Below are 24,534 nucleotides of genomic sequence, written 5' to 3'. Positions count from 1 at the left end.
GATATCCAGTACCCTGAGGTGGTGGAAGGGGATGGGGAGCAGATTATGGCCCTCACAATACATGAGGAAATGGTTGGTGGCCTGTTACAGCACTTGGATGTACGCAAGTCGATGGTGCCAGATGGGATCCACCTGAGGGTGCTGAGAGAACTGGCAGAAGAACTGGCCAAGCCGCTTTCCATCATTTATCGGCAGTCCTTGCTATCGGGGGAGGTCCCAGTCGACTGGTGGCTATCAAACGTGACGCCCATCTACAAGAAGGGCCAGAAAGTAAACCCGGGAAACTATAGGCCTGTTAGTTTGACCTCAATGCCAGGGAAACTCATGGAGCAGATTATCTTGAGGGTCATCATGCGGCATTTGCAGGGCAAGCAGGCGATCAGGCCCAGTCAGCATGGGTTTATGAAAGGCAGGTCCTGCTTGACTAACCTGATCTCCTTCTATGACAAAGTGACGCGCTTGGTGGATGAGGGAAAGGCTGTGGATGTGGTCTACCTTGACTTCAGTAAGGCTTTTGACACCGTTTCCCACAGCATTCTCCTCAAGAAACTGTCTGCTCATGGCTTGGACTGATGTACGCTTTGTTGGGTTAGAAACTGTCTGGGTAGCTGGGCCCAAAGAGTCGTGGTGAATGGAGTTAAATCCAGTTGGAAGACGGTCACTAGTGGAGTCCCCCAGGGCTCAGTACTAGGGCCAGTTCTCTTTAATATCTTTATCGATGATCTGGATGAGGGGATTGAGTGTACCCTCAGTAAGTTTGCAGACGACACCAAGTTAGGTGCGTGTGTCGATCTGCTCGAGGGTAGGAAGGCTCTGCAGGACGATCTGGACAGGCTGGACTGATGGGCTGAGGCCAACTGTATAAAGTTCAACAAGGCCAAGTGTTGGGTCCTGCACCTGGGGCGCAACAACCCCAAGCAGTGCTACAGGCTGGGAGATGAGTGGTTAGAAAGCTGCCTGGCAGAGAAGGACCTGGGAGTGTTGGTTGATGGTCGGCTGAATATGAGCCAGCAGTGTGCCCAGGTGGCCAAGAAGGCCAACAGCATCCTGGCTTGTATCAGAAACAGTGTGGCCAGCAGGTCTAGGGAAGTGATTGTGCCCCTGTACTCGGCTCTGGTGAGGCCGCACCTCGAGTACTGTGTTCAGTTTTGGGCCCCTCGCTACAAGAAGGACATGGAGGTGCTGGAGCGAGTCCAGAGAAGGGCGACCAAGCTGGTGAGGGGTCTGGAGAACAAGTCTTACGAGGAGCGGCTGAGGGAGCTGGGGTTGTTCAGCCTGGAGAAGAGGAGGCTCAGGGGCGACCTTATCACACTCTACAGGTACCTTAAAGGAGGCTGTAGCGAGGTGGGGTTGGTCTATTCTCCCACGTGCCTGGTGACAGGATGAGGAGGAAGAGGCTAAAGTTGCACCAGGGGAGGTTTAGGTTGGATGTTAGGAAGAACTTCTTTACTGAAAGGGTTGTTAGGCACTGGAATGGACTGCCCAGGGAAGTGGTTGAGTGACCATCCCTGGATGTCTTTAAAAGATGTTTAGATTTAGAGCTTAGTGATACGGTTTAGTGGAGGACTTGTTAGTGTTAGGTCAGAGGTCGGACTCGGTGATCTTGGAGGTCTCTTCCAACCTAGATGACTCTGATTCTGTTAAGATAGACTTTCTTCGTTGAAATTGGGTTTTATATAATTTTATATTCTTTAATATAGATTAAATCACACAGTCATATATCTCATGTCTCTAATTCTACATAAATTCGTGTACGGCAACATGTACGTGCAATTTACACACTACGAAGTAACGACTTTTTTTTTTAATTCTACTTTACCTGTCTCATATTTAAATAGATTATAAAAAATCCAAATTCCTGCAAACAAAAATGCAACAAAAAACTCCCAAATGTTCTCATAGTCCAACTGTATCTTTTTAATAGCAGTATCTCCAGTATGTAAATTAAATTGCATAAACTACTTTGCAGCTTCTAAATTGATCTCCCTGCTCTCTTCACCACCAACAGCACCACTCCATGAGATCTCTCAGAAGTACAAGTGAATCTTGCCGTGTGTCCTCAGTTTTATTAAAAATTAGGTTCCAGGTAATCAAACTGAAAGGTTTCAGTGGTGATGTGTGAATGGCAGTTTTGACAACCCTGGTGAAGTATCAAAAGGAGAATCTGATGGGATCTTCTCTGAAAATCAACACCTACAATTTTATATTCAAATCAGATATTCAGAACCAGCCATGGATAAAACCAAACCATAATCCAGACAAGAAAACAGCACTTAATCATGTGTTTAAAGTGCATGCTTAAGAAAAATTCTTCCATGAATAATATGAAGAAAAAATTGTAAAAGATGGTAGCTGCAGTAACTATAGACCAAGCATGGGCAGTGGGTTATAACACTGAATGAAAATCAATAGATCCATTTACTACCACTAAAGAAGGTCCCTCGGTGAGTACTTCCCTAAATTATGATAAGAATTCAATGGAAATTCTAGTTTAAGCAAACAACTCTATTTACTCTAAGCTTATATGTTAAAGAAACTGAAGTTTTAGATAAATGCAGCAATTTATTACAGTCTGACTAGCAGAACTAATTAATTTCATCACAATTCAAATGACATTTATGAATGTACTGAGGTAGTTTGGATTAATCCACTAGGCCTAGAGAAACATAGCTACAAGAAAAGTCACTCTTCAGTGAAAGCCTTTCTTCAAATAAAAGAAAGTATGTAGAAGCTATATAATATCTTAATATTTGCTTCAATATAGGGTCTACAGAAAGACGTCAAAACCTCACAGAAGACAGTACTATCTTGACATACCAAATACCATAACTTTTTCACTGCACCCTATTTGCATTTTTGAAATCCATATACTTTCTAAACTGGTGCTTTTTCCTCTGCTGTATACTACCTAGAGACTCTCCATAATACTTCTGAATCAAATGGAGAGTATAGCACTATAAATGTTTAAGGAAACCTTTATCAGTAAATTCAGTGAATCTGCTTCAGGTATTCCACTATTATTTTAAAAGAAGTTATGGACTTATATCATGAATACAGCTGTAGATGGTCAAAATGCTAAAATGTCTATACATCCAGCAATATTTATATCGAATTTTGTGAAAAGAATGAGTAATAAAATGCTCAGAGAAAAATGAATCTCAAAACTTAAAACTTTCTCATAATTAGGATATAACTATCTCAGTACCAGATAAAATTCTAGAAATTCTACTAAAACCCGTATTTTAGCAATGTATTGTACCAAGAAAGATATTCACAAACACTGCAACATTAAAGACTCATAGGAGCTACTGATTACTATGACTGTCTCATCTGACCTTCTCTGTACAAAGTCTGTAAAAATGCATCAAAACCTTCTTAGGTACCAGTTTTTATTTTTTAATATTTCTGTGGGATCCTTCAATTGCTAAACATTTTCAGTGTTTAATTAAATTTACTACTGACGGCAAGCTTGATAAAGTTTCAATGCTTAGCTACAAAATGTTGAGAATTTTATGTAGAAAGATCAAAGTCATCATCTTTCCCATGACTGATATCCTAACATACCGATCAACAAATACTTGTCACAAAACGCATGCATGGCTTTGATGCTTAAATCATGTCAACCTTTACCTATCATATATTAGATTAAACCCAAAGTTTCATCACAGTGGTGATCATTAAGTTCAAACTAGCTAAAAAATTGCCACCATCTCCCGGCTTACATCTCCCAAGGCACCTACTTTCTTTGGGCAGAATAAAACTCTGAATGGATAGGGTAAGGCACATCAGACATAGCAGAGTCATCCAATCAGTTATTGCAGACAAGCACATCAAACAACTCCTTCTGACTATAATGAACTCCATCCTAGCAACAAATGGGCTCATGTCCTCTCTGCTCCTGGGGACAGCTGCTCCAGAATATCATTCCATGCATAGTTCTCCTTAATTTCCACCATAAAGTTATTCATGGGCAGTGTATACTCATTTTTCTTATGCCAGCATCTTTAATCATCTTAAATAGCTCTTCAACCTTCACAGCATTTATTCCTGAAGTTTTTATAGGGGAAAAAAAAACAAAAAGGAACCCCCTACCTCCATTTTTTGGCTTAGCAAACATCAATTTCAAACATGAAGCTACTAATCCCCTTACTGCTCCCTTTCTTCCACTGTTCTGTTAGAGAGGAAGAGAAAGGAAAGACTTTTCAAAAGCTGCCTGTGACTGTAGAACTCCCCTCTAAAAATCATCCCTCCTAGTGACAAATTTGACTCTTCTAAGTAGAGAGAAAAAGATATATTTCCTAAGCAATGTTGCAAGAACAGATAGACATGCACAAAACCTCTAATGCAGTCTTTAAGAACCAGGCCATTTGCCTAGGTAACTTTGCTGCCCTGCATCGAAAATGTCGATGATGACATTTGTATTTTGCTATGAGCTAGGCTATGCTTTCAGAAGATACTATGTAATCAAAAGGAAAGTAATTAGGATGGATATTGCCACTAGTTGTTCAGATCACTTAATCACTTTACTGCTTTGAGCTAAAAATGCTATATTATCATTTCCTTGATAAACTAAACGTAATACATAGCATTTCTCATTTTAAGATGCAGGCTTTTTCCTTCCAAGTATTTATCTTTGTTTGAAATGTTCCTGTAAATAGTGAATCTACAGATAACTCATATTGGCAGTGATAGCATATGATTCAAAACTGAAGCTACTGTCATTTTAAATTTTTAGAGAAATATTTTATTCTGAAATACTAATGCTTTCAAGATTCTACTCCTTCAGTAATTTTCCAAATCAATTGGCAGGTCATACTTTCATTTCACTGCAATCTAGAAAGAAAAGGGTTTTGCATTTTTGTGAATATATTTTTAAACCATTTCTATAAGCATAAATCAGTATATAAAATTAATTAAACCTTGAACTCAACTGGATTTTTTCTGCAGTCTAGAAATACCAATTTTTCTGAAGCATTATGCTGCTGGGTAACTATATTTTTATTACAGACACGAGAGTATTTTAAATTAATTCTGTTTCTATTTAATATTAGTGGTTATTTACATACTCCTTTTGGTTTCCTTGTCAGCAAACCCATGGCATTTTTCCTTATGAAATATGCCTAGACTCTTCAACATTCTGTTCACATAAAAAGCGCATACAACCGACTGCAGACTATGGTCACATGGCACCTTACGTGCCATATTCACTATAGTGGGTTACCTTTTTTCACATTGAATTTTTCAGTAATTCTGGCTGTCAGTGTATGTACCAACATTTGCAACAATTTCCCCTTGCTCAATAACTAGTAATACTTTTCTTGGGGCCACAATGCTTTGGGGCTCCCTAGGAAGCAAAGAGTACCTATACTTACTTCTTGCATAAAGGGCACGGTACTGCTTTTGCTGGTGGCTCTCCCTGATAAAAGGCACTGCCTGGTTACCTAGCCCTTACCTTACTGAGCTTGCATGAGGCAGACCATCAGCCCCCAGTTTTCCTCCACATGCCCCATTCCCAGCTCTCTCTGCTCTGGAAGTGGCTGCACATGTACGTGCTGAATTCACACCCCTGAATGGCATAAATTTGCCAGCTTCCCTCACCCAACACAGTAGTTCAGTGACAGAAAGGTGTAGTACTAAAACAGATGAGATTTACTTAGCAAGCTTCAAAGTTAGGTTTTTGGGTATAAAACTGAAAAAGCAAATTGATTGCTTTACAGAGTATATGAAATATCATTCCCATCTCAACCTGACAGCAGGGCTCATTTCTACCTTCTTCAAGTATACCTCCGGTAGAAATCACTTAGCATCACATATTACCTGAGAAGAGATGCTTGACTCATCTGACCTTCCAAATGATCCCCTAACTTGTGTCCATTTTTCCCTCTTTCTAAGATTTTAAAGATATATTTTTAAATACAAAGACTATTATATGCTGCAACAACATATATAAAGGAAATTTCTTCTGTCCACTTCAGACAGAATTGTGCAGGACATACAGGAACTATAAACTATCTCTGCACTCTCCTGGAGGTGCATATAACAAAATTTATTTTCTACTTGTCTTGCTCATTCTTGACAACAAACAGGTCTTATTAAATAGAAGTTATTCGTATAGTTGCTTACACTGGCCATCTCTTTTGTATACTGGTATGTAGCATACTAAACCAACTTTTCTTACCCCTCTTGGCATATCTGCCAAGTTCTTACTGTGCAATGCCTGTGATATTATATTAGCAAAAGTTGTGATAAAAATCTATACAAGAGGGAAACCAAGACTCAAATATGTGAATTCTCTCTAAATGAATTCCCCTGCCCTCCTGCTGCAGAACTTAACAGCTGTTTGCTACCTATCAATCAAGAGAGAAGAAGATTTTCTAAAAACTCATCCACTGCAGCTCTTTTTGGAGAAAAAAAAACAGTTTTCAGAGGATCAAATAATGATCTAAAGTCAAAGCTAAAAAAAAAAAAGTAGAAATTTGGAGAAAGTCAACAGGCTTGACCAGGTAAATGATTATTTCCAAAAGATTTGGAATGGAATTGCACCCAAAAGAATGGCTTTCAAGATGATTTTGAGATCAAGCACCTCTGTTTGCCATATTTACTGAAAGATAACATTACTGTAAATTAAAAAAAAAAAAAAGAGATAAATCAAGCAACCCTCTATGTAAACTTTCTATTTTTAAACATATAGTTACTAAAAGCCCTTATGTACTCATATGAAAGAATAAAATTTTGTGAGATATTAAAAAACCCGAAGTATTTCCTTACTGTCTACATCACTTATATGTTCAAATAAAACAAGGATTACAGAGGTCATATGTGAAATTCATGCTAGAATTCATGTAAATCTTAAAATAATTTTGAATGGTTTTCTGTAATACTACTACTTTAATATTATTTTTTTTCAGTGAGGTTTTTCTAACACAAAAATGTGTTAGACTTGTTACAGGCCTAATTATATTTAGATAGGAATTATATTTTATATTGTAGATATATTTTATATTGCAGAAAAATTGTTAAATGAGACAAAATGGCACAGGAGAGAACACTTCAATCAAAGAAAAACATAACAAAACTTATTGGATCTTATTCATAGCCAGCTGGAAGTCTATGGAAAGACTCCCATTGTCTTATAAATAGGATTTCAATCACATTCATTGAATAGCACCTTAGGTACTAAGACTGCTTTGTGACCATTTCATTCCACGCTACTTGTCAAGAAAACAGCTGTTGATGGCTCAATTGATTCTTTACCCCACCTTTTACTAGCTTATGTCAAAGTTGTCATGCTTTCCCCCAGGTTTATTTGTGCATGTGTTCAGTTATATATGCTGTGTATTTCACTGCTTTTAATTAAATGTTTAATCATTAAAAAAAAGAGTCATTGCAGTTACTTCAAAGTGAGAAGCATCAGAAAAGTTATCCGGGGATTTTAAAATAAGATTAGTTACTACAGTTAACACATCACTTAAAAACACACCATGTCTTGCCAATAATTCCAGAAGCCATTCGAGGACTTATATGTAGAAATCTCAAAGGCCACTAAATACATTAATTTAAAATTTCTCCCTTTCCAAAATGATTTACTCTTCTCCCACCCAACATTATGTTCACTTGAAAATTTCCATAATATGTTCTGTAATTGTAGATATCTTCTTTCAATTAATTCACCAACAATTGATGCTTAGTTTCCATAGTAATAGACTGCTTTAGCACTCTTTGATAAACTGCATTTATGCAAATTAAGGGGTGAAACTCTAGATAAGAAAGGTGAATTTCAGTACCAGGCAATTGCCTAGAATTTATTTATGAATTAGAACAAACAAATGTTTGATGTAAATACTGCATAAAGAATGGCACAGTGCACAGGAATTTGTTTATATTATGTTTTGGTTTATTTAACTGACTCAGTAATAACCTGATTTCAATCTTAGGACTGCTGTTTTGATAATAAAATAGTTTCATGTGTAATTTAGGTCTGCCCTCAGCTTTGCCTCATATATACAAAACTGATTGTATAAAAGAAAAGAGATCAGTTTTTAAAATAATCTTGTATTATTATACTGATGAAGTGATCTAACTTCTTAATTGATCCAGTAAGCCTTCATGCACTTTATATTGTTCAAGATGGATTAAATGATAATTGCATTTGATGTAGGTCCTACACCTGGAAAAAAATGGCTCATCACACCAAAAATGATGAGGCTGCAGACTGGACAATCGATTGATCAATGTAACATTTATCTCACATTCCAAAATATCACTAATGCCATATTAGAAAACGGTATTGCTTGGGCTGTAATTTTTAAAACCCCTTCCTGTTACATTTGTAGATGAGAATATTTACATGATTAGTCATACTGAAAGAATGAATTTTCTAACTCTTTCCAAATTTCTTTGAAAAATGGCAGTTGATCATGCCAGTGAATGCTCAGGCAGCTGCGTTTGGGTCTCATTTGAATACATGCTGAAATGTCAGATATCTTTACACTTCATTTGATAGATTCCAGATTATGTTTTGTAATAGTAACTGTCAAAGTAAGTGGATCTAAAAAAAAAAAGAAGTGTCTCCTTCAAAGACAGCATACAGAGTAGTGCTAGAGATGCGTTGAACATTGAAGATTTTGTCTTACTCTCCTGACTAGTTAAATGGTACCAGAAAAAAGCAGTTATACAATTGTCTCCTCTGGCATGCCTTAATGTTCTTCCATAGATTTAAGGCTAAGAGGGAGAGCTCCCCACCCTCCATCTCCAACCCCTTCCTCAGAGTTTGCTCTAAGCTGCTACAGTAAGCCCAGTGCCACATGAAGCAGACAGCAAAGAGTTATGAAAAGGTGAACCATTAAATCACTTGTCAGACACTTTCACCTTCCTTTCTTATTTGTCTGTAGGTTGACCGTAACTACTGATCTGGGCAATTATCCTGATTCTATGAGACTGCAATCACAGGTGGCTTATTTTGGCTCTTGGGTGGTTCAAGAAGAAGTAGCAAAGGGGAGAGCACATTAAGATACAATGCAATTTTCAAACAGAATCATTAACCACTGTACATAAGATTTAATATAGCTGTTTTACAGCCTGTTACATCTGAAGTATTCTTTGTACACTGTGATCGGTATTGTCACTATCTCAAAGCTTCCATTGCCTTTGAGAGTTTAAAATCAATGCAATAGGGCTTAGAAACACCAGCTGAGAATTGGGTCCAACAGTTTTTCAAATGGCTATTTTTCTGCAAAAGAAGAAAAAAATAAACAGCTCATCAAGAATGTACTGGCTAGTATCTCATTGATTCTCAAGACGTTGGTTTGCTGCTTTGCTGCAGATGTGGCACTATCATTGTGCCATTTAAAGCACAGACTACAAGTTTAAAACCACTAACATCAGTCAGTAACAATACCTGCTTTCAAAGCATGCGTTTACTTGCACATACTAGTTTTTGAAAGGTAAAAGTACCTCAGTGCTGAATACTGGAGACAGTTTGCACTCCTTCTGGAATAGTAAGAACCTCAACAGACTTCTACAGAAGACAGAGAAAAAACAGAAGCAATTAGCTGAGCTAAAGGAGCTGAAATAATTTCTTTGGCATCTTGAATCTATTTATACAGTAGTGAGTCTTTTTTAAATATATATATAAATATTTTTGTTTCCTTTTCAATGTTTATAATGTAGAACTAAGCAGAACGGGTTTGTTTTATTTCAACTCATTTCAACCTATCTCTAGGTCCATACTTAGCAACTAGTCTTTAAAAAAACTTTAAAAAATACCTGTGGTCTGTATTAACCAGGTTAGACAGGATAAGTCGAGTTTTAGAAAAATCCTATCAGTATGTGAACAAACTATTCCACAAAGCCTTCTTCTTCCAACCTGGAAAAAAAGAAGGCGTGTTTCTACAAATGTCTCCTGGCTACTGCCAGGACAGGAATAGGTAGAGTTCCTTGCACAGCTCCAACTCATAATGACCTCAGAAGCCCCTCACTTTCTGTGAGGGCAGCACCCTGGGAATGTACCAGTAAAGGAGATGAAAGGCTGTACTGGGTCTGGCTGGGATGGAGTTAGCTTTCCCCACAGCAGCCCATACAGCCTTATGCTCTGTACTTGTAGCTAGAAGAATGTTGATATCGCACCAATGTTGACTTGTGAAATCAGAAATGGAACACAGGAAAATTCAGCTCAACCCTCTTCAACCTCTTAACATCCAGCATACAAATTTGAAAACGTGAAAAAAATGCAGATTGCAAATATAAATGTATTACTGACAATCTTGGCTTGTTTCTGTTGCAGCAATAGATGGCCTAAACACAACTCTACAGATTTCTTTCCTACCTATTCTCAGACATCAATGAAGGCTTAGCTCATGTATCATTACATTCAAAACTGCCAATGTTTAGATACAATTCCATATGAAATTTAGCTTAAAAGCCTGCTTCTTCTCTATTGGATCCTTAATTTACGCATTTCATTTTGAATACACGGATGGACATCATTAGGATTTCATAATCAATACAAAATCTGGAATTTTCCAAACTCTTGCCATCGGAATTCGAATATATTTTTCTCTTATAATTTTATATAGTGCTCCTATGAACTGGGACACCCATGTCCTCCACAATCTTTATGCCAACTTGAGAACCTATTCCTCTTTGCTTTCACCTTTTCTAGATTTGTATTTTTCCCTCTAACACTGCCTTTTCCTGTAACTGTTGTCTCACAACCTTAGTTTCTCCTTCCTTTAGTAACATTGCTGTCCTTTGTTGTGAATCTTGAATATCTACAGGTGAAAAATGCTGAAAGCTAGGCACCAATTACTGGTGGTATGCAAAAGCTCCAGCTCTAAGTGCAGAATTGAAGAGATGGAAGAACTTGCAGGATAAGGTATTTTTCATTAATACAGTCTTTTCTTGAACATATGTAACAAATGTGCTTGACAACCCAAGAATGGAATTGCTGTGGGCAAATGGTATTAACAAATCAGCAAATCTGGTACCTTAGACGAAATTGCTTATGTGAATCTGCTGTTCTGTCTTTGTCTAAATATGCACTTTCTTCAAGTGCTGTAGGGTGTAAACTCAAAGCTGTAACTTGCTGAGGGGATGCTGCCTGAATGCTTTAAAGGAGACTTCATTTGCAGTGGCAGAGCAGTGAATCAGTAAACACCAACAATATATTCTGCTGAACTTTTCTGAGTTTTTAGGAAGATGTTTGTACACACTGTATAATAGATCTGTATGGGGTGTCTTGTCAAAGTCATTTATAACTAGTAAAACTGAAACTATTTATAAGGCCCAGCACATTGTACTATAAATTGTTTTTGCACAGTCCTCAGGAGATAATTCATGGCTTTGCTCTGCCTCATGCATGGCAGTATAAATGAGCCCGTTCATGTGCTTATTAGCTTTCCTTATAAAATATATTTTCAGACTGATATGCAAAGCTCATCTACCAGATAAGAAATGGTAGAGAAGGTGGAAGTTTTAGGAAAGCAGATGAGAGAGTAAGGTTTTCACAGACCATCCGAACTAGAATCTGGTGAGCAGTTAATTGTTCTTCTGGCTGTGTATGGTGTAACACTGTCCTTACTGTATCCCTAAGGAAAAAAATAACTACTGCTGGCAGTATTAGCAAGGAATGCAGCTGTTTGTGTCACACCATCAAATCTGATGGGAGTTCCACAGCCACTTATAGGAGTTTTCTAGAAGATGCTGGAGTGGCCTGGTGTTATAGGACTCTGGTAAAATGAATAATTATTAATTAAACAAACTACCTGGTAAATAGGAGGTCTGGTAAATTTGCAACTTCAAACATTGCAGTGCTGGTGTTACTGACTTATAGTGGCAGAAAAATTCACACAACTGAGGTGAGAGCACAGATAGGTTCCAGGGCTTTATGTGAATTAACAGTTAACACCTAGGAGGCATATTTCCTGAGAAAGGCGAGAACTACTGCATAAAAGATTTCAGAGGTTAGGCTCAACTGAGAAAACAGGGAACAGCAAACACTAGACATGAGAAGAGAAGCACATCAAAGTGTGACTTGAAAGTAGAATTTCAGTGAGTAATACACTGTTCAGTGGGAAGCCAGGCAGCAGCAATCTTTTAGCACTTGAGAATATGTTCATTTGTGATTTGAGCTGTGTAACTTGCTTGTTTGCTGAATTTTGATTCTTCTGGGAACTTTCACAAAATACCCTCACTAGGCCTCAGCACTACAGTATTCCATTTCCTAATCTGATTGCTGCTCAGGCAGACAGCAGCTCTTACAACAGGCAGCAGAAACAGGATGTCTGCAAAACAGACCCTCAGAGAAAGAATAAAGTTTCTCTATCCAAATGGCCACTGTGTCTCCAATTTTAAGAGTTATATTGTAGATAATGAAGTCACCTTCAAAACAGAAGCCACTGACAACTTTCTAGCAAGGTATTTCAACCACTAATTGGTAATCAAGGGTGTTAAACTCTACTCTCATCCATACTGCAGAAAACCAGAAGAAATTCCACTGCTAAGACCAGTATTCTTTCTCTGCAAAAACAGTGCAGCCGAGACTAGTGCCAGGTGGCATAATCAACTGCAAGGTTTCCTACTCAGGTATCAAGCTGTTGGTGCATTTCAGTTGCCCAGAGTAACCCTGATAATAATAATAATAATATGAACACTACTAAGTCTTTCAAAGAAAATCATTACAACATGAAGTTGCAATGCACATTTTGTTACTTCCTTCTTTAACCACTCAGATCTCCTACTGCAATGGCATCCAAGGAGCTAAAATGCGAAAACAGAGGAAAATTTTAACATTACAGTATGGTTATTTCCAGGAATATCATTTCCAGCATCTCTGGAATACTTCACAGAGTGACACATTGCCAGTACCAACCCCAAAGCTTTTATAACTTTAGACCCTTCAATATTTCAGTTGGTAGAATACTATTACTTTCACATCCTTTTCACTTAGAAGCAGAGTCAGATTTTTTGTTTAATCTCAGCTCACTTCAATATGATGCCAGAACTCAGCATCTGACTTCACTGAGATGTTCAACAAGGAAAACTAACCCATTTCTTACATAACAATGGTACTGTTACAAATTCCTCCCAGGGAAAAGGATTTATCACTGAAACATCAAACACACAAACTAGTGATGTTCTAATAGACCTTGGGAAAAGCAAAATGAACTAATGAAGTTATTCTGCACCATAATGTAACAGCTGTTGTCACTGATGAAAAACTGCAAGCAGAAGTAAACCATGCATATCCAGAGAGCAAGAGGCCAAGAGGGTAAACTATGGTAAGTGACTACCCAAATGACCGTGAACAAACACATGAAAGATATGCTGCATTTATGGTTTTTAAATGACATATCTGTCTGGAGATGTAGTTCCATATCAAAATTTAAGCCAGCAATTTTAGTAATCATCAAGACTTGCAGAGTGCTGGGTTTTGGAAAGTACTGGGTATCACATCCACTGAAAAATAATTAAAACTTCAACATTCCTCAAGGTTCCCATACACTGTGGCAAAAAAAAAAAAAAAAAGTCCTTAATTTCTTTGTGGAACAACACTGTTTTCACTATGTATCTGTGGAGAGTTTGATAAAATCAAAAGTAGCAGCTGTTACTGTCTCAGAGTTCTGTGATTATTGTATACAATTAGCTAGCAACCTCAGCCTAGCCCTTACTGGATAAACATTCACATTATAAAAACAAAAGGCATATCTGGCTTTGTGAGCAGTAACTGTATTAAAGGAGTTAATTTAATTGAAACAGTATTGTTTTATTTTTACACAGGCAAGTACTGTCTGAAGAATACATCATTTATGGCTAAACCCCTTTCAAATTTTTAGAGTTGTGCAAACTCTTATTATCACTTCATTGGGTTGCAATTGCAGAAATAAATCTGAGAATGGTTCTTAAATTTGTCCTTAACTCCAACCTTTTTCCTCTGTCCTGGTGCTCTACATGTTTGGGAGAATCATCTATTTGAAATTTTGTTTTCCAGCACACACTTAATCTGTTAGGGTTACTTTCTGTTCAATCACATTAAATGTTTGCTTTTTTTGCTAAAATATTTAGAAATGAGAAAGTCACTTATAAGACTAGAGATACACAAGACAGCAGTATCTGATATAGATCATTTCATTGGGTTGATTTCTGCATCTCCTTATCCAAAAAAAAAAAAAAAAAAAAAAAGAAAGCATCCATTGTACTCATATTTAGATTTTGTGACAGGAATAGCAAGAGATTAATTCTCTCAGCTCATTCATTTTAAATTCATTTCTGAGTGTGTTAAAGAGTTCCATATATCTTAATACAATAGGATCAGAAACCTTATTTTTCAGACTCCAGAAATACTACCTTTAGAGATATTAAAACATCAGTGTAATGCCCTACCCACAAATATATGTAGCAAACATAAGTAGCTTCCTAAGAAGGATCTCAGAGTTCACCTACTTCACAATTTTCATCAAAGGATTAACAAAATCTGTCATTCCTAACCGACACTGTTTAACTTGTGCTTGAAGAACTCACATATTCCTAGCTACCTTTTCAGTAGACTTTGAGAATCAAGCAAAACAAAATGAACAAAAAAGAAAAACACGGGATTTTAGGCTTCTTAGAGGAAAAAATATTCATTTGATTCTATGCTAAAGCTAATAAGCTTGTTTATTCATGACAGTCCTGCATACTTACTTCATTTCTGTAACTGGCAGCATGTGACTGAACCAATTACAGGGCCTTTCAGCAGTGGCTAAAAATTAATAATAAGCCAAAAAGCAAATTCTAAACGTGTAAAGAGTGTTCAATAAACCATAAATAATAAACCATTTAAATCAATGTAAATTAAATGGTGACAAAATAGATAGCATTCAGCACTCTAACCCTGGACCATGACCTTTAAACAACACAGATTGTTCACAACATTTATGCAGCACTCAGGAATAAAGTTCTTTGAACACACAAGATCTGAGCAGTAGCAACCTGCATTCTTACAGCATAAGCAGAAAATGTGCAACAGGATTAGGCTTTTAATCATGCATAAATAGAGTGTAACATCTTCCAGTGAATCTCACCAGAAAATGATACACAGGAACTGACACACAGTTGAAAAACAAAATTTCTCCTTGAGATAGTCACGTAATTTCTATTAGGCTATAAAATTTTTCAGTTCAGGTCATACCTACAAATATTGATCAGCAATTGAAATACTGACTGGCAAATCTAGAAATGACATTTAAAATGCAGGACACTATGACTTCATTTATAAAAATCCCCAGATAAGTTCTTTATTATCAACAGATGAAGCACAAGGAGGAAGATAAAGGCCAGTGCGACCTATTTGAGATGATTTCAGGAATCAATCACAAGCAACTCTGAAAAGTTACTGAACAGCATGAGGCCTTCAGCTAATCCTTCTATTTATTTAAATCAGTTAAACCCCTGACTTGTGAAATCAGAAATTGAACAGAGGAAAATTCAGCTCAATCCTCACCAACTTCTTAACATTCGGTATACAAATTTGAAAATTTACAACAGATTGTAAACACAACTGTAGTGCTGACAATCATGAGTATTCTTCTGCTACATTAATAGATGGCTTTTTGAACAACACTTTTCATTATCAAAATATGCCATTTTATTGAACTTCAAGTATTTCAAGGAAGTATTATCAGTTTTGACAGAGTTTTCACTGGAACAGAAAGACATTCAAAACAGACGCTTTAATAGTTGCGGCAGTCTGGTAAGCAAGGAAAGACCCTGGTCCAAGTCTCCATTCTGTTATTCCATATTTTGGGAGAGAAGTGATAATTTTGTTGTCAAAAATATAAAAGCATCCATTTTTCCTGTGATTGCACTGAAAATGCATCTTCCACTAACTTAATCTTTTTCAAGCTAAACCTCATTTCTATTGAAATAATGAATGGCACATAGCTGTATAAACATACAAGTTAGGACATCAGAATTAGCACTCAGTGGTATAAATAGCACAGTAGTATTGGTTTAAAATGTTTGTCTGTTTTGAATCATTCAAAAATCACTGTTCATATTTTATAAATACAAAAAAAAATGAAAATATAACTGAAATCCAATTTTCCATATTAATAAACTGATAAGATACATTTTGAATTGCCCAGAAGAAAGCTGTCAGTATAATCTAAAATAGTTTTCCTGATGATTTTATGATTTTCATCCCAAGTTAAAGAAAAAAATATGGAAAACAGTATCAAAAAGTTACCAAAAGCAGGTGAAACATTGGTACAGTGGAAGAAAATATAACCATTTTGCCGAGTACCTTTGAGACAGTTTTACACAAAAACTTGGTTTAGGGAGAAAGCAGCATTAACCCTGGCTGCTCTTACCTTTGTCCAGAATACCCCATCAATCTTTTCCCTGTGTCCTGGATGTTTTGTTTTTATCTAAGAGGCAGCTACGCTGAAGAAGTGAATATAGCTATTCATAGATAACACACGCCCATGTGTACTGCAGAAGGAAACAAGATCTTTTCAGTGATTCTGTAAAGTTAGAAGTACTGGGGCCAAGAGGTTAAAGCCAGTGTTACTGTCCCTGCAGTAGCACCTTGACCATACCTCTGTCCAGGGCTGTCCTCTTCTGTTTTCATCTAATTTTGAATTACAGGAAGCAATCTGGTGCTACAGAAACCACACTTGTCTCTCTGTTCCTTTGTGGGGGTTTTGTTTGTTTGTTTTCCTAAGCAGCAATGCTTTTTCTGCTGTATGATAACCCCATATTTCTCTCCTAAATAACATTAGAATTAGAGCACCCTCACACACAATATGAAGACAGAACAGGGGAAGACACATAAGAGATCATGAAGTTTAATTGCTGCAAACCATACAGCTTTTGAGTTAACCCATGAAAGCTCTCAGAACAAAGCACATTTCCTCCTTGACCTTCACCTGCTGCTTGGCTCTGACTCACAAGATTGTGTTTTCCCTTGTGGTGAACATTTGTTAAACCTCAGCCTCATTTATCATGAATGCTCACACAGACTTTTCACAGAGAAGAGCTAAATGCCAGAAGTGAATGGGTCTTTTTGACTAGGCAGCCGGGCAGACATACAACAATGACACCCGAGGTGGATGCCTGCTGTCATTTGGCTTTAACCATGTTACTCTTCCATCATCTTGTCATAAACAGAGTACCTGCCTAGCAATTTGCTCAAGATACCACTTAGAAGGGATTTGAAATGTTGCTGAATATTTAAGACTTAACATAAATTCCTTGGAGTTGGGCTGTTATGCTGCTATACAGTTGTGATGAGAAAAAGTGACATTAAAATTTACTATGGGAAAATAAATACTGTTTCTATATGTTAGTAGTTCCCTAACTGTTGTCTGTTATAATCCCTTCTCAGCTGGCTGCCTGAAAGGGCAGGCTTTTATCTTTATTTCTAAGTACTAAATCACATACTTGAGAAGCAAAGTATGTGTTTTTCAAAAATCAAATAGCGTCTGAAACAGAGACACAAAACAAAATGGAGGTAATATCTGCTACCCAGACTTAGAAGGGCAGCACTGATCACGAGTACAAGTAGGAGGCAATGCTGCTCTACAAAGTATTCACGTTATCAAAGTGAGAACCATTCCAAAGAAAAAGGAAATTTCAATAACTTTTCTTCATCAAGAGGATTATACAAGCCCCCCACTGCATTAGAAGACATTTACAACATAGTTTCAGTCCTAGCCCTACTCAAATACTCATTGATGATGCACTTGCTTGATCTTAAGTGGAACCTACCAAATCACAGCATCACCTCCTCTTGTTAAGCTGCCTTATCATCTGCACAGCCCTCACCAACTGTGTTCGAGGTTCACAATAGCTGCCAGAGAAAGGCTTACAAAAGGCATATGCTGTGATCGCTGGGTCTTCAGTACCAGCAGCTTCGCTCAACAGATCTGCTCGTACTTTGTCACATTTATGCTAAATACAGCCTCTGCCATCCTTCTGAGCCCTGGCTGGCTGAAGTAAATCCAAGCTTAACAACTTCCTAACGCATAGTTATCTACCAGTACTTAAAGATTAGCTATAGAATAGATCATCATAAACTACATGAGCATAGGCTGTTCCAGGCTGGCAACATCAAAGACCCCTCAAAAAGTCAGGCACATATTTTAAGGGGCAATCACACCTTCTTTTCTAGCTAACAGAGAGAGAATGCTGGGTTCAGTCACATGAAGGGCTGCTTCAGAAAACTACAGTGGGAAGGGATACATCACCCTCAGGAAGCACATGTTTCCCATCAGGGTTAACAGAAAGAATAGACAACTAAATTCAGGTGAAATAAATCCACCTTTTGCAGAATCTGAACTGTGGGTTGTTGAATCCTAACATTGTGTTCTTAGTTTGACCAATTGAACCTTTATATATATATATTTCTATAAATATACACACACTTTTTTTTTTTTTTTTAACTTTTTAGTTTACATGTAATACACCAAAGCGATGTGTTTAATTAGGGGAGTTAAGAGCATAAAGCATTATCCTGAGACACAGTTCCCAAATAGAAATGAAAAGCATAACTCATCAGCAAATTAGCTTCGTCAAACCATCTGCTGAATTTTAAAAATAACATGTAACAATATTTCCCAACTCTCTCACACACTGAGCATTCAGCTCCCTTCGCATTCCCTTGTTTTGTGCTTGTCACTGTAGTCATCATTTAGAAAACGTCACTGTTTTTTTTGCTACTGTGGAGCTTTAAGGGGCTTTGTAGGGAAAATCTTTTGTAATGTTGAATGTCATTGGATGCAGCCTTCCAAACAGTAGTTTTAGAGCCTAAACATATATCTTTAAAAAGTCATCAGTTATACAACATTCCCTTATATTATATATCTAAACTGGATTCTTTCCTATTATAACCTACACTTTCTAGTATCCAAATTGCCATCATGCCCACTTACACTGATTTATTGGCATATAATTTACACCATTTATGACACCACTAAATTTGGCTCAAACAAAGTTCCTGCAAGTGGCAGCACGCTGTGCTACAGATAGATCTGCTGCGCTGGACCAGATGGTAAAATTCTGTTTTGCAATTATACTGGGGGGAAGAAGGGTGGGGGTGGAATTACAAGACAAGAAAACAAAACAAAAGTCCTCACAAGAGATAGACTAGGAATGACTAGGAACAAGGAGGCTGAGATAGAAGACAGATTAGCTATATTTATGGAGTTTAAATTCCTTTCAAACAAGGAGTTTCTGTTTCCTACAGTAACACCTTAGAACTAAGCTTTATTTACTCTAACTTAAGCAGTAGGCATGCAGAAAGGTAGTATTAGTTCACTGAGGAAATATGAATAATAGGTATTAGGCAAATCCTACCTTTCACTGAATAATTCTGGGAGGGAGGGTGAAATGGACCACTTTTTGGCTCAAGTTTGTCAATGTCTAGCACAACAGGTTTCTTGTTCCTAAGGGAGGGCTTTGTTTATCCTGTAAATATTTAGAATGTGCTTATTCTGCCACTCAGAGTATGTATGCCAAAGCCCAGTGACATAACTGGGATCCAAAATTGTCAACATCTAAAAAGAAAAATTGCAAAACAAAAATTTCATAATTAAAACAATCAGAAAATGAATTGAGAACTCTTTTCCTTTTGCTAACTTAAATATGAGTTATTTTTATGTATCTAAGCAAGAGGGTAACAGATCTCCTATTCCAGAAGTTGAAATTATTATTTGTATACTTCAAATTTCCAAAGTTCTTTAAAAACAAGAATGAAGAGCTTTGTTATCTTTCAGATAAGATTCCAGTGAATGTGACCCAAGGTGATTCAACTTCGTAAACACAAAAAGTACACAAAAGGTATACAAAAATTTAAATTTTTTCAGTCTTACAAATAAGAAAATATGAACAGCTTTGTTTTCATTCTTCTAATAGAAGGAGTAGTTCTACCAACAAAAAGTACAGTACCGTGAAATAATCCATGGCTGAGGAAAAATCCCAGTTGGGAATTCAATAGAGAACTCCTACCACTGTTTGATTCAAACAGTTATTGATGCAAGTTACAGCTCAATACAAATTTTGATGAATTTGACTAATTTTGTCAAAAGAGCATGTACCACATAAGAACCATTTTTCCTGTAAGTTAGAGAGAAATTTTGAATCACATTCTGTTGAGAAGACAAGACAATTTATCGCTATCATCAGTTTCATACTCTTTTTATAACATTACTGCAGAAAGCAGTAAATGGATTAAATTTTAAAATGTGAAAAATAAATAAAAAAAAAAATCCTGCCTACCCAGAACACTAAGTTCATAGACAGTCATCTGCTGGAGTGGCACCCTGCTGTGGTGGATACCTCACTGTAATATTCTTCTCCAATAAGACGAAAATACTCATGAGATTCAGGGATCACAGAGCAGGAAGAAACATTTACACTAATCAAGTTTTCTATTTTCAGAATATTTTTGTAATATTCTTCCTCCTTTGCCCCCCACCTCCCATCCACACATTTATTCTTTCTCTTCCTCCATGTATCACAGTATCACAGATTTCTAGGTTGGAAGAGACCTCAAGATCATCGAGTCCAACCTCCGACCTAACACTAAGTACTCCACTAAACCATATCGCTAAGCTCTACATCTAAACGTCTTTTAAAGACCTCCAGGGATGGTGACTCCACCACCTCCCTGGGCAGCCCATTCCAATGCTTAATAACCCTTTCGGTAAAGAAGTACTTCCTAACATCCAACCTAAACCTCCCCTGTCGCAACTTTCGCCCATTCCCCCTCGTCCTGTCACCAGGCACGTGGGAGAATAGACCAACCCCCACCTCTCTACAGCCTCCTTTAAGGTAACTGTAGAGAGCGATAAGGTCGCCCCTGAGCCTCCTCTTCTCCAGGCTGAACAAGCCCAGCTCCCTCAGCCGCTCCTCGTAAGACTTGTTCTCCAGACCCCTCACCAGCTTGGTCGCCCTTCTCTGGACTCGCTCGAGCACGTCCATGTCCTTCCTGTAGCGAGGGGCCCAAAACTGAACACAGTACTCAAGGTGCGGCCTCACCAGAGCCGAGTACAGGGGCACAATCACTTCCCTAGACCTGCTGGCCACACTGCTTCTTATACAGGCCAGGATGCTGTTGGCCTTCTTGGCCACCTGGGCACACTGCTGGCTCATATTCAGCCGACTATCAACCAATACTCCCAGGTCCCTCTCGGCCAGGCAGCTTTCCAGCCACTCATCTCCCAGCCTGTAGCTCTGCTTGGGGTTGTTGTGCCCCAGGTGCAGGACCCGGCACTTGGCCTTGTTGAACCTCATACAGTTGGCCTCAGCCCATCGCTCCAGCCTATCCAGATCCTCCTGCAGAGCCTTCCTGCCCTCGAGCAGATCGACACACGCACTTAGCTTGGTGTCATCTGCAAACTTACTGAGGGTGCACTGGACGCCCTCATCCAGATCATCGATAAAGATATTAAAGAGGGCTGGCCCCAGTACCGAGCCCTGGGGGACACCACTAGTGACCGGCCTCCAACCAGATTTGACTCCATTCACCACAACTCTCTGGGCTCGGCTATCCAGCCAGTTTCTAACCCAGCAAAGCGTACGCCAGTCCAAGCCCTGAGCAGCCAGTTTCTTGAGGAGAATGTTGTGGGGAACGGTGTCAAAAGCCTTACTGAAGTCAAGGTAGACCACATCCACAGCCTTTCCCTCATCCACCAAGCGCGTCACTTTGTCATAGAAGGAGATCAGGTTCATCAAGCAGGACCTGCCTTTCATAAACCCATGCTGACTGGGCCTGATCGCCTGCTTGCCCTGCAAGTGCCGCGTGATGACCCTCAAGATAATCTGCTCCATGAGCTTTCCTGGCACTGAGGTCAAACTGACAGGCCTATAGTTCCCCGGGTCTGCCCTGCAGCCCTTCTTATAGATGGGCGTCACATTGGCTACCCGCCAGTCAACTGGGACCTCCCCCGATAGCCAGGACTGCCGATAAATGATGGAAAGCGGCTCGGCCAGCTCCTCCGCCAGTTCTTTCAGTACCCTCGGGTGCATCCCATCCGGCCCCATCGACTTGCACACATCCAAGCTCCGTAGCAGGTCGCCAACCATTTCCTCATGGATAGCGAAGGCCACATCCTGCTCCCCATCCCTTTCCACCAGCTCAAGGCACTGGATATCCAGAGAACAACCGGTATTGCCGCTAAAGACTGAGGCAAAGGCGGCATTAAGCACCTCAGCCTTTTCCTCATCCTTAGTAACTAGGTTTCCCCTCGCATCCAGTAAAGGATGGAGATTCTCCTTAGTCCTCCGTTTCGCATTGATATATTTGTAAAAGGATTTTTTGTTGTCTTTAACGGCGGTAGCCAGGTTGAGCTCCAGATGAGCTTTGGCCTTTCTAATTTTCTCCCTGCACAGCCTCGCTACATCCTTGTAGTCCTCCTCAGTGGCCCGCCCTTTTTTCCAAAGATTATAAACCCTCTTTTTTCTGCTAAGCACAAGCCGCAACTCTCTGTTGAGCCAGGCCGGTCTTCTTCCACGCCGGCTCGTCTTTGGGCACGTGGGGACGGACCGCTCCTGTGCCATCACGATTTCCTTCTTGAGGAGCGCCCAGCCTTCCTGGACTCCTCTGCCCTTCAGAACCGCCTCCCAAGGGACTCGGCCAACCAGCGTCCTGAGCAGCTCAAAGTCAGCCCTCTGCAAGTCCAATACAGCAGTTTTACTGGTCCCCTTCCTGGCCTCGCCAAGAATAGAGAACTCTACCATTTCGTGGTCACTCTGCCCAAGACAGTTTCCGACCACCATATCTCCCACCAGTCCTTCTCTGTTTGTGAAGAGAAGGTCTAGCGGGGCACCACCCCTGGTAGGTTCACTGACCAGCTGCGTCAGGAAGCTATCTCCCACGCTCTCCAGAAACCTCCTAGACTGCTTTCTCTGTGCCGTGTTGTGCTTCCAGTGTAGCGTTCCTCATAGTCAGTGTACTTGTTTACCTGAATGCATTAGGGTAGAAAGGTCTTCCATCTGTGCGTTCCAAAAACCTTTGCAACTAACAAGCACAGAATGTTTAAATATAGCATGTCTTCAAGAAAACTTTAAGAAGATCAGTTCTCTTTCCTTGTTTCTTCAATCATAGAGAGATTGGACTGCTGTCCAAGAAGAACTGAAGTGAATTAAAAAGGCTATCATTGCCAGGAGTCATGATAGAAGCATTGTCAGATGGAGACAAATTTGGTAAACAAAAGAAGTCACATTCTTTCTTTTCACCCATGTTGGTTTTCCCAAGCTGAAAATGAAGGACATCAAAAAATGTGTCTCCTATACGGTGACTGTTGAAAAATGTCACTCATTTGGCAGAAATATTCGCTCTGAAATTCCTCCTTGGAAAGCCATGTTATTTTGATAATGAAAAAAAAAACACCTTCTGTGTTAAGTTTTTCTTTCTTTAAATGACATAAAATCCATATAAAAAAGATAAAAGAACAATTATTTTCCATAATGTGCAAGACAAATGATATGTCGGAGCTGTCAGCAAGTAATTCTTTCCATTAATTCTACATTTTGAATAAATTTATACAAGCATAACAATAATATAGAGGTGCCAAATCCTAACATTCTACCATAGTTTACATGGTATTTGGTGGAACTGGTTATTAGATATTTAAAATAAATATTTATTGCATTTATTGTTACATTTCTATTGCATTTAAATAATTTTAGTCCTATAAATCAAACAGATTTTTGTGGACTATAAGGAACCTGCAATTAAGAATATCTTTTGTGAAATATATAAATAATCTTACAATTTAAAGTTACAGAAACTATGTGGTTGTTGTAAAGAAAGAGTAAAGTGTGTTTGTCTTTCCTTTTGTTTTTTAGATTCCACCTTTTTTCTTTATGTTGTCGTATCTCAGCTTTCTTTATCCCTAAACATGCTGTATTGATTCTTGTACAATACCTGGATACTCTGATTGCAGCTCTGGAAATTCAAAGATCAGGTGCAGCACATTCATGGTCATAAAGCAAGTGCACTATGTTTGCCTAAATGTGAATGCACAACTCAATCTTAAATATATATATATATATATAAAATGCTTCTTCCAGTTCCTGCAGAAACCCAGCCACACGAACTGATCAAATACATTGCCGTACTCAGCTAGCTACTCTGAATGTGCTACTTTTAACTATGCTACTAATGTATGATGCAGCCTTCAGAAAGCGAAATGTCACTCTAGCTGGATTGAGCAAAACCGATAATGATGCTTCACAGTAACTCATTGCAGAAACAGTGGGAAAAAAGTCATCAACAAAGCACAGAATTCATATTTTAGCACCAATTTATCTCTAATAGATATCATACCCTGTGTAAAGTTTCTGGTCTTTTTTTTTTTTTTTTTTTAACATTGTATCTGCTTAAAAATGCATGTGTGAGAAAAGGGTATTAAGAAAAGATTTTAAAGATGCATATAGTAATTCATATAGTATTTCATATTAGAGAGATACACACAGTCCTTTCTAAGCTATGATTGGAATTACAGATAAGTAATCATCAACCTTACTATGAAGTCCTTGGGAAGCATATTGCTG

At 38.4% G+C, this 24,534-nt stretch overlaps 1 protein-coding gene across 10 annotated transcripts in view; it reads right to left on the bottom strand.

Moving 5' to 3' along the window:
• The window catches only part of SPSB4 (splA/ryanodine receptor domain and SOCS box containing 4), a 341,175-nt gene that overhangs the window by 99,168 nt on the left and 217,473 nt on the right, over positions 1–24,534 (bottom strand). For 2 of the 10 annotated variants that reach the window (XM_067002454.1, XM_067002457.1), the window contains one exon: positions 9,454–9,517. The exons of the other annotated variants lie outside the window; for them this stretch is intronic. The gene's annotated coding sequence lies outside the window, so the exon portion shown is untranslated. Of the gene's footprint in view, positions 1–9,453; positions 9,518–24,534 lie in introns of those variants that run through there. 10 annotated transcript variants of the gene reach the window in all.

Source organism: Anser cygnoides, chromosome 9, assembly GCF_040182565.1.
Source record: "Anser cygnoides isolate HZ-2024a breed goose chromosome 9, Taihu_goose_T2T_genome, whole genome shotgun sequence".
Taxonomy (NCBI): Eukaryota; Metazoa; Chordata; class Aves; order Anseriformes; family Anatidae; genus Anser; species Anser cygnoides.
This window is presented reverse-complemented; position numbering and strand designations above follow the sequence as displayed.